Here is a 13917-nt window from a genome sequence, read left to right on the forward strand (position 1 = left end):
GATATTTTAATTCCATTTTAATGGGTAACTAAAATATTTTAATTCATTTTAATGGGTAACTATAACATTTTTTTTATTCCATTTCAAAGGGTAACTATAACATTTTTTTTATTCCATTTTAAAGGGTAACTAAAGCACATTGCTAATCTATATTTAAAGGGATAACTAAAACACATTTTGTACACAATGTAATCCTACATCAGTACGTCTTATTTAGTTGCTATGCAAATGGTCTACACTTTTCTAACAAGAGTCTTGAAAGTCTGAAGCCGATCGGGCTAGGCATTCTCAAGTTACAATTTTAAAACCTTGGAGGAGTTAAGAAAACCAGTTACAGGTATCCCTCGGAGGGATACCTAATGTATTCTGGCAACAATTTATTCAGCTCAGAATAGCCATTCCAGTTCCAGCGTTCTAAAAATAATTCTCGATTACCTTTCTGCAAAAAATTACACCCGGTTATTACCCGGAAACAAAGATAACCATGAATTATATTTGGAGACAACGAGAAGCAAGTGTGTGTGTACGTGGGCAGGTGTGTGTGTGTACGTGGGCAGGTGTGTGTATGTACGTGGGCAGGTGTGTGTGTACGTGGGCAGGTGTGTGTGTGTACGTGGGCAGGTGTGTGTGTACGTGGGCAGGTGTGTGTGTACGTGGGCAGGTGTGTGTGTACGTGGGCAGGTGTGTGTGTACGTGGTCAGGTGTGTGTGTACGTGGGCAGGTGTGTGTATGTACGTGGGCAGGTGTGTGTGTACGTGGGCAGGTGTGTGTATGTACTCACCTAATTCACCTAATTGTGGTTGCAGGAGTCGAGACTCAGCTCCTGGCCCCGCCTCTTCACTGATCGCTACTGGGTCCTCTCTCTCTCTGCTTCCTGAGCTTTGTCATACCTCTTCTTAAAACTATGTATGGTTCCTGCCTCCACTACTTCACTTGCTAGGCTATTCCACTTGCTGACAACTCTATGACTGAAGAAATACTTCCTAACGTCCCTGTGACTCGTCTGAGTCTTCAGCTTCCAGTTGTGACCCCTTGTCCCTGTGTCCCCTCTCTGGAACATCCTATCTCTGTCCACCTTGTCTATTCCCCGCAGTATCTTGTATGTCGTTATCATGTCTCCCCTGACCCTTCTGTCCTCCAGTGTCGTCAGTCCGATTTCCCTTAACCTTTCCTCGTACGACATTCCCTTGAGCTCTGGGACTAGCCTTGTTGCAAACCTTTGTACTTTCTCTAACTTCTTGACGTGCTTGACCAGGTGTGGGTTCCAGACTGGTGCTGCATACTCCAGTATGGGCCTAACATACACAGTGTACAGTGTCTTGAACGATTCCTTATTAAGGTATCGGAACGCTATTCTCAGGTTTGCCAGGCGTCCGTATGCTGCAGCGGTTATTTGGTTGATGTGTGCCTCCGGTGATGTGCTCGGTGTTATGGTCACCCCAAGGTCTTTCTCCCTGAGTGAGGTCTGTAGTCTTTGTCCACCTAGCCTATACTCTGTCTGCGGTCTTCTTTGCCCCTCCCCAATCTTCATGACTTTGCATTTGGCTGGATTGAATTCGAGAAGCCAGTTACTGGACCACATGTCCAGCCTGTCCAGGTCTCTTTGCAGTCCTGCCTCATCCTTGTCCGATTTAATTCTTCTCATCAACTTCACGTCATCTGCGAACAGGGACACTTCAGAGTCTATTCCTTCCATCATGTCATTCACATAAATCAAAAATAGCACTGGTCCTAGAATTGACCCCTGTGGGACCCCGCTCGTAACAGGCGCCCACTGTGATACCTCTTCACGTACCATGACTCGTTGCTGCCTCCCTGTCAGGTATTCCCTTATCCATTGCAGTGCCCTCCCTTTTACATGCGCCTGATCCTCCAGCTTCTGCACTAATCTCTTGTGGGGAACTGTGTCAAAGGCCTTCCTGCAGTCTAGGAAAATGCAATCTACCCACCCCTCTCTCTGGTGTCTTACTTCTGTTACCTTGTCATAAAACTCCAGGAGGTTTGTGATACAAGATTTGCCTTCCATGAACCCTTGCTGGTTTTCATTTATAATCTTGTTCCTTTCCAGGTGTTCGACCACTCTCCTCCTGATAATCTTCTCCATGACTTTGCACACAATACATGTCAGAGACACAGGTCTGTAGTTTAGTGCCTCGTTTCTGTTTCCTTTCTTAAATATGGGGACTACATTAGCTGTCTTCCATTTCTCAGGTAGTTGCCTAGTTTCAAGGGATGTGATGAAGATTGTGGTTAGAGGCACGCACAGCATCTCTGCTCCTTCTCTAAGGACCCATGGGGAGATGTTGTCCGGTCCCATCGCCTTTGAGGTGTCAAGGTCACTTAAGAGTTTCTTCACCTACTCCTCAGTTGTTCGTATGTCATCCAACACTTGTTGGTATATTCCCTCTTGATGTTCCCTTCTGTGCTGTCTTCCCACAGCCCTTCCTGTCTCTACTGTAAAAACTTCCTTAAATCTCCTGTTCAGCTCCTCACATACCTCCTGATCATTTCTTGTGAGTTCTCCACCTTCTGTCCTTAATCTGATCACCTGGTCTTTGACTGTTGTCTTCCTCCTGATGTGGCTATACAACAGTTTCGGGTCAGTCTTGATTCTCGATGCTATGTCATTTTCATACTGTCGTTGGGCCTCCCTCCTTACCTGTGCGTACTCATTCCTGGCTCTGCGACTGATCTCCCTATTTTCGTGTGTTCTCTGCCTTCTGTACTTTTTCCATTCTCTATTGCATTTTGTTTTTGCCTCCTTACACCGTCGGGTAAACCAGGGGCTCGTTCTGGTCTTCCCGTTGTTACTGTTGCCCTTGGGAATAAACCTTTCCACTGCCTCCTTGCATTTTGTTGTTACATATTCCATCATTTCATTTACTGGCTTTCCTGCCAGTTCTCTGTCCCACTGGACCTCCCGCAGGAAGTTCTTCAACCCTATGTAGTCCCCTCTTTTATAGTCAGGCTTTTCCCATTCAACTCCTGTTATTCTCTCCACTTGCAGCTCTACTATGTATTCAAAGCACAGAACTACGTGGTCGCTAGCTCCTAGGGGACTCTCATACTTGATGTCCTCAATGTCTGAGCTGCCCAGGGTGAACACAAGGTCCAATCTTGCTGGTTCATCCTCCCCTCTCACTCTAGTAGTGTCCTTAACATGTTGGTGCATGAGGTTTTCCAGCACCACGTCCAACATCCTGGCTCTCCATGTTTCGGGACCCCCATGTGGCTCCAGGTTTTCCCAGTCAATCTCCCTGTGGTTGAAATCCCCCATAACCAGCAACTTTGCTCTGCTGGAGTGAGCTCTTCTTGCCACCTCAGCAAGTGTATCCACCATTGCTCTGTTGCTCTCTTCATATTCCTCTCTTGGCCTCCTGCAGTTCTGTGGTGGATTATGCATCACTGCAATGACCACTTTGTGTTCCCCAGACTGAAGTGTACCTGCTATGTAGTCTCTTTCTCCCGTCTCATCTATGCCTTCCATTTTCTCGAATTTCCATCTGTTTTTTACGAGCAGAGCAACCCCACCTCCCCCCCTGCCCCTTCTATCTTTCCTCATGATCTGGTATCCTGGTGGGAAGATTGCATCTGTTATTGTCTCTGTGAGTTTTGTTTCTGTAACTGCTATGATGTCTGGGGACTTCTCATTGATTCTTTCTTGCCATTCCTTATGTTTATTCGTTAATCCATCTGCATTTGTGTACCAAACCTTCAACTTCTGTTCTAATACTGTAACTGTGGTGCGGGGGGTGGAAACAGAGGGATCTGTGTGTGATGGTTGGTTTGGATTGTTCAGTTGCCTTGGGGATGTCGTGGCTGGAGTCCTTCTGCAGGTGTTTCTGGGGAGTGCGTTTGTCCTTCCATTTGATCCTGGGTTATTCTGCTCTCCTTTATCATTTCCTCCCATTTCTCCTTTCGTTTTTGAACTCTCTCTTTCATTGTCCTTTTGTCCTGTGTTCTGTCTCGATCGAGGTACACACTCCGGAACTCCTGCTTGCCTTTCAGCTGTGCTTTCTCCTGCAGGATCATGGTTCGGGTTGATTCTGCCTTGAAAATTACTTTGAGAGGCCGATTCCTTTTCTTTGTGAACCACTCAATTCTCCGAAAATTTGCCACCTGGGTCATGTCCCCCTCGCCTATCACCTTCATGATATCTTCAATCGCTTTTTTCTCCTCCTGCTTTCTTTCATCATAAGTTTCCCCTTTAGCTTCGTCTAGCCCATAGACAAAAACGGATCTCTCCCTTTCCACCTCCCACTGTGACTCCCATTGCATCCTCTGATGTGTTTTAGTTCCTTCCCGTGGAGTGTTCCCTCCTTCAGTCCCTTCCCTAGTTATGGCCCCTATGCTTTTTGGTTTGTCCTTCCTGCTCACCTGTTCCTGGCCCCCACAGGTATCTGGTAAGGTCCTTGCACATGTCCTAGTTCCTTCAATGCCTTCCAACCTCCCATTCTGTCCTAGTGTGCTCCCTGTCTTTGTTTTGGCCCCATGTGGGTTTGACAGGACCTCTGCATACAGTTTAGTTTCCATGCTTCCTTCAGACCTGTTGTCTGTGTTTGATGTAGCCATTGCCGATGCTACTTCTGTAATATCTTTGTCTCTGTGCTGTTTCAGATGTCTCAGCTCCTCTTCTAATCTCTCTATCTTGATTTCTGCTGCTGTGACCTGTTGCTTCCACCTTCTGCATTCTGCTGCTAACCTCTCTTCCACCTTCCTTTCCAGCTCATCTAGTCTCCTTCCCCAGTCTTCCTCCCTTTTTTTGAGCTCTACCTCCCATTCCTCCCTCCCAGATTCATCCTTGAAGCCCCTTGTCCTCATCCTGGTTCTAGATTTCCCCGTTGCTCCACAGAAGGGGGGACGGGTGGTTAGGGGGAGGGGAATAGATGGTTAGAAGGAGAGGGGATGGATGGTTGTGGGGGAGGGGGAGGATGGTTATTGGAGGGGTAGAGATAGTTGGGGGAGGGGGTTAGATGGTTTGAGGGAGAGAGGGGATGGATGGTTATGGGGGAGGGGGAGGATGGTTATTGGAGGGAGGGAGGTAGTTGGGGGGGTTAGACGGTTTGGGGAGGGGTTAGGTGGTTTGGGGGAGGGGTAGGTGACTAAGGTGAGGTAGTTAGGGAAGGGGTAGAGGTGGTTAGGGGAGGGGGGGGTACGTGTTTGTGTCAAGTGTTTGTGTCAAGTGGTGGAGGGTGTGTGTGGGTGTGTGTGTGTGTGTGTGTGTGTGTGTGTGTGTGTGTGTGTGTGTGTGTGTGTGTGTGTGTGTGTGTGTGTGTGTTTTAAAATAAACCCACGAAATACTACAACACCACAAGGATGAAAAAGAGCACTCAGAATGCTTGGAGCTTGAATCACAAGCGATGAAGACTACTCACATGGCTTTCTTGAGTACTGGGGTAAGACAACTGGGTTAGTTCGTAGTTGGCTTATCTTAACCCTTCACACAGAATGGCTTGATAACTTCACACGATGAGCACAGCAGGGGTGGAAGCTGGCTTGGCAGGCAAAGGAATTGGATGGAGTAGACTAGGCTCGACTGGGCTCGGTTGTTCTGACTCCCCCACCACAGACTGGAAGCTGGCTTATTTTGCAAACTCGGGTCAACCCCTCGGGAGTGATGCAAATAAGCAGATACACTAATACAAAGAGACTGACCAGTGAATAATGTAGAAGCTGGTAGGAGCTTGGGCGAGTAGCTGACTTGAGGTAGCTGGCTGGCGTTAACCACGATAGGCCTACTGGTGACACGAAATGGCCGTCTTGCTGGTCGAAAATTTATCTCCAGAAATCGCTGTAATCGTCAGAATTACATCCCACCGCTGCCACCATTTATCGTAGGGGTTCTTAAATGGAGATATCGTAGGTTGAAGGTAGACACACTTGTTGGATGGTAATATATATTGTCAGACTGAGATGGTGAGGGATGGAGCCCAGCTGCCTTGCCTGTCTGCTGAATGGTCTGCCGCCGAGTGAGAGGGAGGCAGAGGTACGAGCCTACACATGTGCATTCCGTGACGTCACACAAAGCCACAGGCCTACAAGGGATCTCGTATCTAAAGCACATGGATGATACTAATATGCTATGCTATATAATACAGGGAATACAGGGATCAGCAACTATGCTGACATGTGTGTGTGTGTGTGTGTGTGTGTGTGTGTGTGTGTGTGTGTGTGTGTGTGTGTGTGTGTGTGTGTGTGTGTGTGTGTGTGTGTGTGTGGTGTGTGTGTGTGGTGTGTGCGTGTGGTGTGTGTGTGGTGTGTGTGTATATGTGTGTGGTGTGTGTGTGTATGTGTGTGTGTGTGTGTGTGTGTGTGTGTGTGTGTGTGTGTTTGTGTGTGTGTGTGTTTGTGTGTGTGTGTGTGTGTGTGTGTGTTTATGTATGTGTGTGTGTGTGTATGTGTGTATGTATGTATGTGTGTGTGTGTGTGTGTGTGTGTGTGTGTGTGTGTGTGTGTGTGTGTGTCTACCCTTGTGTGTGTGTGCTTGTGTGTGAGGGAGGGAGGGTTTGGGGGGGTAGGTTGTGTGGTTGAAAGATACGTCGTGTAGGCACAAATTTAGTCTCATTTATCTTTCCCAATTATGCTACTCTCTCCACTTATTGCCCTTTCTGGATTTACGTATTAATTGTTGCTGGTTATTATCATTTTTCTTGTTCTCATTGAGAGAGGACTTCATAGCTTCCTAAGTATTCTTACTGCTAATAACTACCGGTAGTAACACTGCCTGTGTGCATGTTTGCATGTGTGTGTGTGTGAGAGTGTGTGTGTGTGTGTGAGTGTCTTGTGCGGTGTAATGACTGGCCGCAACTTCTTGTGACCTGACACAACCCTCCTGGGACTTGACCGACCCTCGCACCGTCTTACAATGTTGCCCTTAAAAGCTTGTCCCACCTACCTTCTCACACTCGTCAACACTATATTCACTATGTCTATGCTATTTCTATTCTAATTCTGGTAATAGCTTGCAGGAGTGAGTGACCAGTATCAAACAGTATGCAAGGCCAGCCAGGGCCGTCAACATGCAAACCACAAATAGGCGAATAAAATTGCGCTGCAATGGTGCGGTGACAGTTGTCAGCTGCTGATGTACGTGGGCAGGTGTGTGTATGTACTTAGGCAGGTGTGTGTGTGTACGTGGGCAGGTGTGTGTGTGTGTACGTGGGCAGGTGTGTGTATGTACGTGGGCAGGTGTGTGTATGTACGTAGGCAGGTGTGTGTATGTACGTGGGCAGGTGTGTGTGTGTGTGTACGTGGGCAGGTGTGTGTGTGTGTACGTGGGCAGGTGTGTGTGTACGTGTGCAGGTGAGTGTGTGTACGTGGGCAGGTGTGTGTGTACGTAAGCAGGTGTGTGTATGTACGTGGGCAGGTGTGTGTATGTACGTAGGCAGGTGTGTGTATGTACGTGGGCAGGTGTGTGTGTGTGTACGTGGGCAGGTGTGTGTGTGTGTACGTGGGCAGGTGTGTGTATGTACGTGGGCAGGTGTGTGTATGTACGTAGGCAGGTGTGTGTATGTACTTAGGCAGGTGTATGTGTGTACGTGGGCAGGTGTGTGTGTGTACGTGGGCAGGTGTGTGTATGTACGTGAGCAGGTGTGTGTGTACGTGGGCAGGTGTGTGTATACGTGGGCAGGTGTGTGTATGTACGTGGGCAGGTGTGTGTATGTACGTGGGCAGGTGTGTGTGTACGTGGACAGGTGTGTGTATGTGCGTGAGCAGGTGTGTGTGTACGTGGGCAGGTGTGTGTATACGTGGGCAGGTGTGTGTATGTACGTGGGCAGGTGTGTGTATGTACGTGGGCAGGTGTGTGTGTACGTGGACAGGTGTGTGTATGTGCGTGAGCAGGTGTGTGTATGTACGTGGGCAGGTGTGTGTATGTACGTGGGCAGGTGTGCGTGTACGTGGGCAGGTGTATGTACGTGGGCAGGTGTGTGTATGTACGTGGGTAGGTGTGTGTGTACGTGGACAGGTGTGTGTATGTGCGTGAGCAGGTGTGTGTATGTACGTGGGCAGGTGTTTGTGTGTACGTGGGCAGGTGTGTGTGTGTACGTGGGCAGGTGTGTGTATGTACGTGGGCAGGTGTGTGTGTGTACGTGGGCAGGTGTGTGCATGTACGAACCACAGCCCGGCTGGTCAGGTATTGACTTTAGGTGCCTGTCCAGTGCCTGCTTGAAGACAGCCAGGAGTATATTGGTAATCCCCCTTATGTATGCTGGGAGGCAGTTGAAAAGTCTTGGGTCCCTGACACTTATTGTATTGTCTTTTAACGTGCTAGTGGCTCCCCGTGGCCAGTCAAGAGCCACCATGGAAGCTGTTGTAGTTACAACCGGGAGAAGGCTACTTGAATGGTGTGTAGCTAACTGGGTGGTTGGTTGTGTGTGGAAGGGGGACCAGTGTACGTAGGTAGAGATGTCCAGGTGACGTCTCTATCTTGGAAAGATCAATGCTGCCGTTATCTTTGTTTCGCTTTTGTCGAATGACCCGAGTCGACAATCAAGGCTAAAATAAAGAAAACACGAAGTTACACACCAGTCTAAGAATGACTCACACCATAGGCGCACAGACTTTAAAAGAAATGGTAAGGATTAAAAGATGACATAACACTACGTAAATTGAAATCAAAGGAACAAGAGCTTCACTCTTGTTTAAAACTTTAAACAAGAGTGAAGCTCTTGTAGAGACTAACTTAACCCAAAATATAAGTTAGACAGGAGTGGAACGAATACTTACGGATTTGATGGGAGCCGCAAGTCAAATGACTAACCGCAGGTTGGAGACGCCCTCGTCACCTACCACCGGGTGCAGGAGGGGGTAGTGGGAACTATGTACCCACCCTAACTGAACAAGCAGACTGTCCAATAAACTACCATCACCAGACATTCATACTTTCACAACTCCTATCAAAAGAACTTGTCCCTCACAGCGCCTGTATGGTGCAGCAGTTATTTGGTTGATGTGCACCTCAGGAGATGTGCTCGGTGTTACACTCACCCCAAGATCCTTTTCCTTGAGTGAGGCTTGTAGTCTCTGGCCCCCTAGACTGTACTTCGTCTGCCGTCTATTTTGCCCTTCCCCAGTCTTCATGGCTTTGCACTTGGTGGGGTTGAACTCCAGAAACCAGTTTCTGGACCAGGCCTACAGCCTGTCCAGATCGCTTTGCTGTTCTGCCTGGTCCTTGTCTGATTGAATTCTTCTAATCAACTTCCCATCGTCTGCAAACAGGGACACTTCGGATTCTATTCCTTCCGTAATGTATTCACAAATACCAGAAACAGCACCGATCCTACGACTGACCCCTTTGCAACCCCGCTCGTCACTGGCGCCCACTCTGACATCTCGTCACGTTCCATGGCTCGTTGATGCTTACCCGACAGATATTCCCTGATCAACTGCAGTGCCTTCCCTGTTATCCCTTCCTGGTCCTCCAGCTTTTGCACTAATCTCTGTGTCAAACGCTATCTTACAGTCCAAGAAAATGCAATCTATCCACCCATCTCTCTCATGTCTTATTGCTGCCACCCTGTCATAGAACTCCAGTAGGTTTGTCACAGGATTTCCAGTCCCTGAAACCGTGCTGGCTGTCGTTGATAAGCTCATTCCTTTCTAGGTGATCCACCACTCTTCTCCCGATAATCTTTTTCATGACTTTGCATACTATTCAGTCAGTGATACTGGTCTGTAGTTTAATGCTTCATGTCTGTCTCCTTTTTTAAAAATTGGGACTACATTTGCTGTCTTCCATACCTCAGGCAGTCGCCCTATTTCGATAGACGTGCTGAAGATTGTTGCTAGTGGTACACGTAGCACCTTTGCTCCCTTTCTCAGGACCCATTGAGAGGTGTTATCGACCCCATCGCCTTTGAAGTATCTAGCTCGCTTAGTAGCTTCTTCACTTCTTCCTCGGGTGTATGTATTGTGTCCAACACTTGATGGTGTACCCCACCTCTCCGTTTTTCTGGAGTTCCTTCTGTCTCCTCTGTGAACACTTCTTTGAATCTCATGTTAATTAAGCTCCTCACATGTCTTCGTTTGTTGTTGTGTCTCCTCCTTCCTTCCTGAGCCGGATTACCTGGTCTTGACTGTTTTTTCTCTCCTGATGTGGCTGTACAACAGCTTCGGGTCAGATTTGGCTTTCGCTGCTATGTCATTCTCTTAATGCCGTTGGGCCTCCCTTCTTACCTGTGTATATTCATTTCTGGCTCTACGACTGCTCTCCTTATTCTTCTGGGTCCTTTGCCGTCTAGACTTCTTCCATTCTCTAGTACACTTGGTTTTGGCTTCTCTACACCTCTTGGTGAACCAAGGACTCATCCTGGCTTTCTCGTTATTTCTGTTATCCTTGCGTACAAACCTCTCCTCAGCTTCCTTGCATGTTGTCACATATTCCATCACCTCATGTGTGTGTGTGTGTGTGTGTGTGTGTGTGTGTGTGTGTGTGTGTGTGTGTGTGTGTGTGTGTGTGTGTGTGTGTGTGTATGTGTGTGTGTGTGTGTGTGTACGTGGGAAGGTGTGTGAAGGTGGGCAGTTGTGAGTGTGAGTGTGTGTGTGTATGTGTGTGCATGTACGTGGGAAGGTGTGTGAAAGTGGGCAGGTGTGCGTGTACTCACCTATTTGTACTCACCTATTTGTGGTTGCAGGGGTCGATTCATAGCTCCTGGCCCCGCCCCTTCGCTGACTGCTACTAGGTCCTCTCTCTCCCTGCCCCATGAGCTTTATCATACCTCGCCTTAAAACTATGTATGGTTCCTGCCTCCACTACTTCACTTGCTAGGCTATTCCACTTCCTGACGACTCTATGACTGAATAAATACTTCCTAACGTCCCTGTGACTCGTCTGAGTCACAGGGGCCCCTTGTTTCTGTGTCCCCTCTCTGGAACATCCTATCTCTGTCCACCTTGTCTATTCCCCGCAGTATCTTGTATGTCGTTATCATGTCTCCCCTGACCCTTCTGTCCTCCAGTGTCGTCAGTCCGATTTCCCTTAACCTTTCCTCGTACGACATTCCCCTGAGCTCTGGGACTAGCCTTGTTGCAAACCTTTGTACTTTCTCTAACTTCTTGACGTGCTTGACCAGGTGTGGGTTCCAGACTGGTGCTGCATACTCCAGTATGGGCCTAACATACACAGTGTACAGTGTCTTGAACGATTCCTTAAGGTATCGGAACGCTATTCTCAGGTTTGCCAGGCGCCCGTATGCTGCAGCAGTTATTTGGTTGATGTGTGCCTCCGGTGATGTGCTCGGTGTTATGGTCACCCCGAGGTCTTTCTCCCTGAGTGAGGTCTGTAGTCTTTGTCCACCTAGCCTATACTCTGTCTGCGGTCTTCTTTGCCCCTCCCCAATCTTCATGACTTTGCATTTGGCAGGGTTGAATTCGAGAAGCCAGTTTCTGGACCACATGTGTGTGTGTATGTACGTGGGAAGGTGTGTGAAGGTGGGCAGGTGTGAGTGTGTGTGTGTGTATGTGTGTGTATGTACGTGGGAAGGTGTGTGAATGTGGCGAGGTGTGTTGTATGTGTGCGTGGGAGGGTTAGAAGCACCTGCTTCACAATAATGTAAGTTTAGTGACCATCCCACCCATACCTGCTCTGCTCCACACCTGCTCTGCTCCACACCTGCTCTGCTCCACACCTGCTCTGCTCCACACACTCCAGACAAAGCAGGGAACCCCATTCCCTCTTCAGCAGACAAGTATACATCCGATCCTTCGCGTCACTGTGAAGATTCTCCTGCTTATGTCTCTCCCTGCTGTTGAGAGGCTGCCAGACTTGTTGACGGTCGTTGTAACTCCTCTCTCTACCAGGACCAACACTACTAACTGATCATACTACTACTAACTGATCATACTACTACTAACTGATCATACTACTACTAACTGATCATTCTACTACTAACTGATCATTCTACTACTAACTGGTCATTCTACTACCATTCTTATGGGATATTGTAAATAACAGTAGACATAAGCGAGACAGTGTGTGCGGACCACTACTCTTGGTTAGTAGAATTTAACTATACTACTACTGATAATAATACTGCCAGCATAGTGATGGTGATAGTAAGGTTATCTGTTATCTTTATTGAAATTTCTGTAATAAACTATTCATATGTTGCAGCGATTTATGTACTTGAATAAATAAATCAAAATCTTTAATTTTTAATTTTATTTTACAGCATCGTGGGTAAGGCTCATATATATATATATATATATATATATATATATATATATATATATATATATATATATATATATATATATATATATATATATATATATATATATATATATTTGTTTACTTGCAATAAAATGACAGTAAACAAGGCGATAACACATGCAGAAGAATCATTCTGAAAAATAGCGAAATTCCAAGCACTATCGTGATTTCTCACTCTTTCAAGGACCTGTAACAATAATGGAACAGGAGGAGGCTTATCAGGCTGAGATATCACCTCACATACGACCTTTGACCTGATCCAGTATGATGAGGGTGAGAGCGTCAAGGTACATATCCGGTGAAATTTTTGAAGGTCATGTCGCATCTAGCTTAAATTTATCACGGATTCTATTAATTATAAATTAATCCAATTTATATAACCCTGGACTATTATTCATATTAATTTCCATACTATTATTTTCGTGTCACACAGCTGTGTCTAAGACACTGCTGTGTGACAGCTGTGTCTAAGATACTGCTGTGTGACAGCTGTGTCTAAGACACTGCTGTGTGACAGCTGTGTCTAAGATACTGCTGTGTGACAGCTGTGTCTAAGACACTGCTGTGTGACAGCTGTGTCTAAGACGCTGCTGTGTGACAGCTGTGTCTAAGACACTGCTGTGTGACAGCTGTGTCTAAGACACTTCTGTGTGACAGCTGTGTCTAAGACGCTGCTGTGTGACAGCTGTGTCTAAGACACTGCTGTGTGACAGCTGTGTCTAAGACACTTCTGTGTGACAGCTGTTTCTAAGACACTTCTGTGTGACAGCTGTGTCTAAGACGCTGCTGTGTGACAGCTGTGTCTAAGACACTGCTGTGTGACAGCTGTGTCTAAGACACTTCTGTGTAACAGCTGTGTCTAAGATACTGCTGTGTGACAGCTGTGTCTAAGATACTGTTGTGTGACAGCTGTGTCTAAGATACTGCTGTGTGACAGCTGTGTCTAAGACACTGCTGTGTGACAGCTGTGTCTAAGATACTGCTGTGTGACAGCTGTGTCTAAGATACTGCTGTGTGACAGCTGTGTCTAAGACACTGCTGTGTGACAGCTGTGTCTAAGATACTGCTGTGTGACAGCTGTGTCTAAGATACTGCTGTGTGACAGCTGTGTCTAAGACACTGCTGTGTGACAGCTGTGTCTAAGACACTGCTGTGTGACAGCTGTGTCTAAGACACTTCTGTGTAACAGCTGTGTCTAAGATACTACTGTGTGACAGCTGTGTCTAAGATACTGTTGTGTGACAGCTGTGTCTAAGATACTGCTGTTTGACAGCTGTGTCTAAGACACTGCTGTGTGACAGCTGTGTCTAAGATACTGCTGTGTGACAGCTGTGTCTAAGACACTGCTGTGTATTGGTATAAACCTTGGTAATAAATACCGACAAGTTGGTTTAGAAAGACACGTAAGCAAACACTATAACATATTTATTAGAAAACGTTTCGGTCCTGGGACCGTGATCACGGTGATCAAGGTCCCAGGACCGAAACGTTTTCTGATAAATATGTTATAGTGTTTGCTTACGTGTCTTTCTAAACCAACTGCTGTGTATTCAAGGTTCCTCGGTAAGTTTCACTGTCTAGATAAGACCAGGACTGACAGACGGACCCCCATCTGTCAGTTTCTCAGCGATGTCTGTTCCCACATATGCTGCAAAGTGTACACATACATGGCGGTGCACATGTACGTGTTCACACACGTGGATCCT

Source organism: Cherax quadricarinatus, chromosome 29 (genome assembly GCF_038502225.1).
Source record: "Cherax quadricarinatus isolate ZL_2023a chromosome 29, ASM3850222v1, whole genome shotgun sequence".
In the NCBI taxonomy this organism is placed as follows: Eukaryota; Metazoa; Arthropoda; class Malacostraca; order Decapoda; family Parastacidae; genus Cherax; species Cherax quadricarinatus.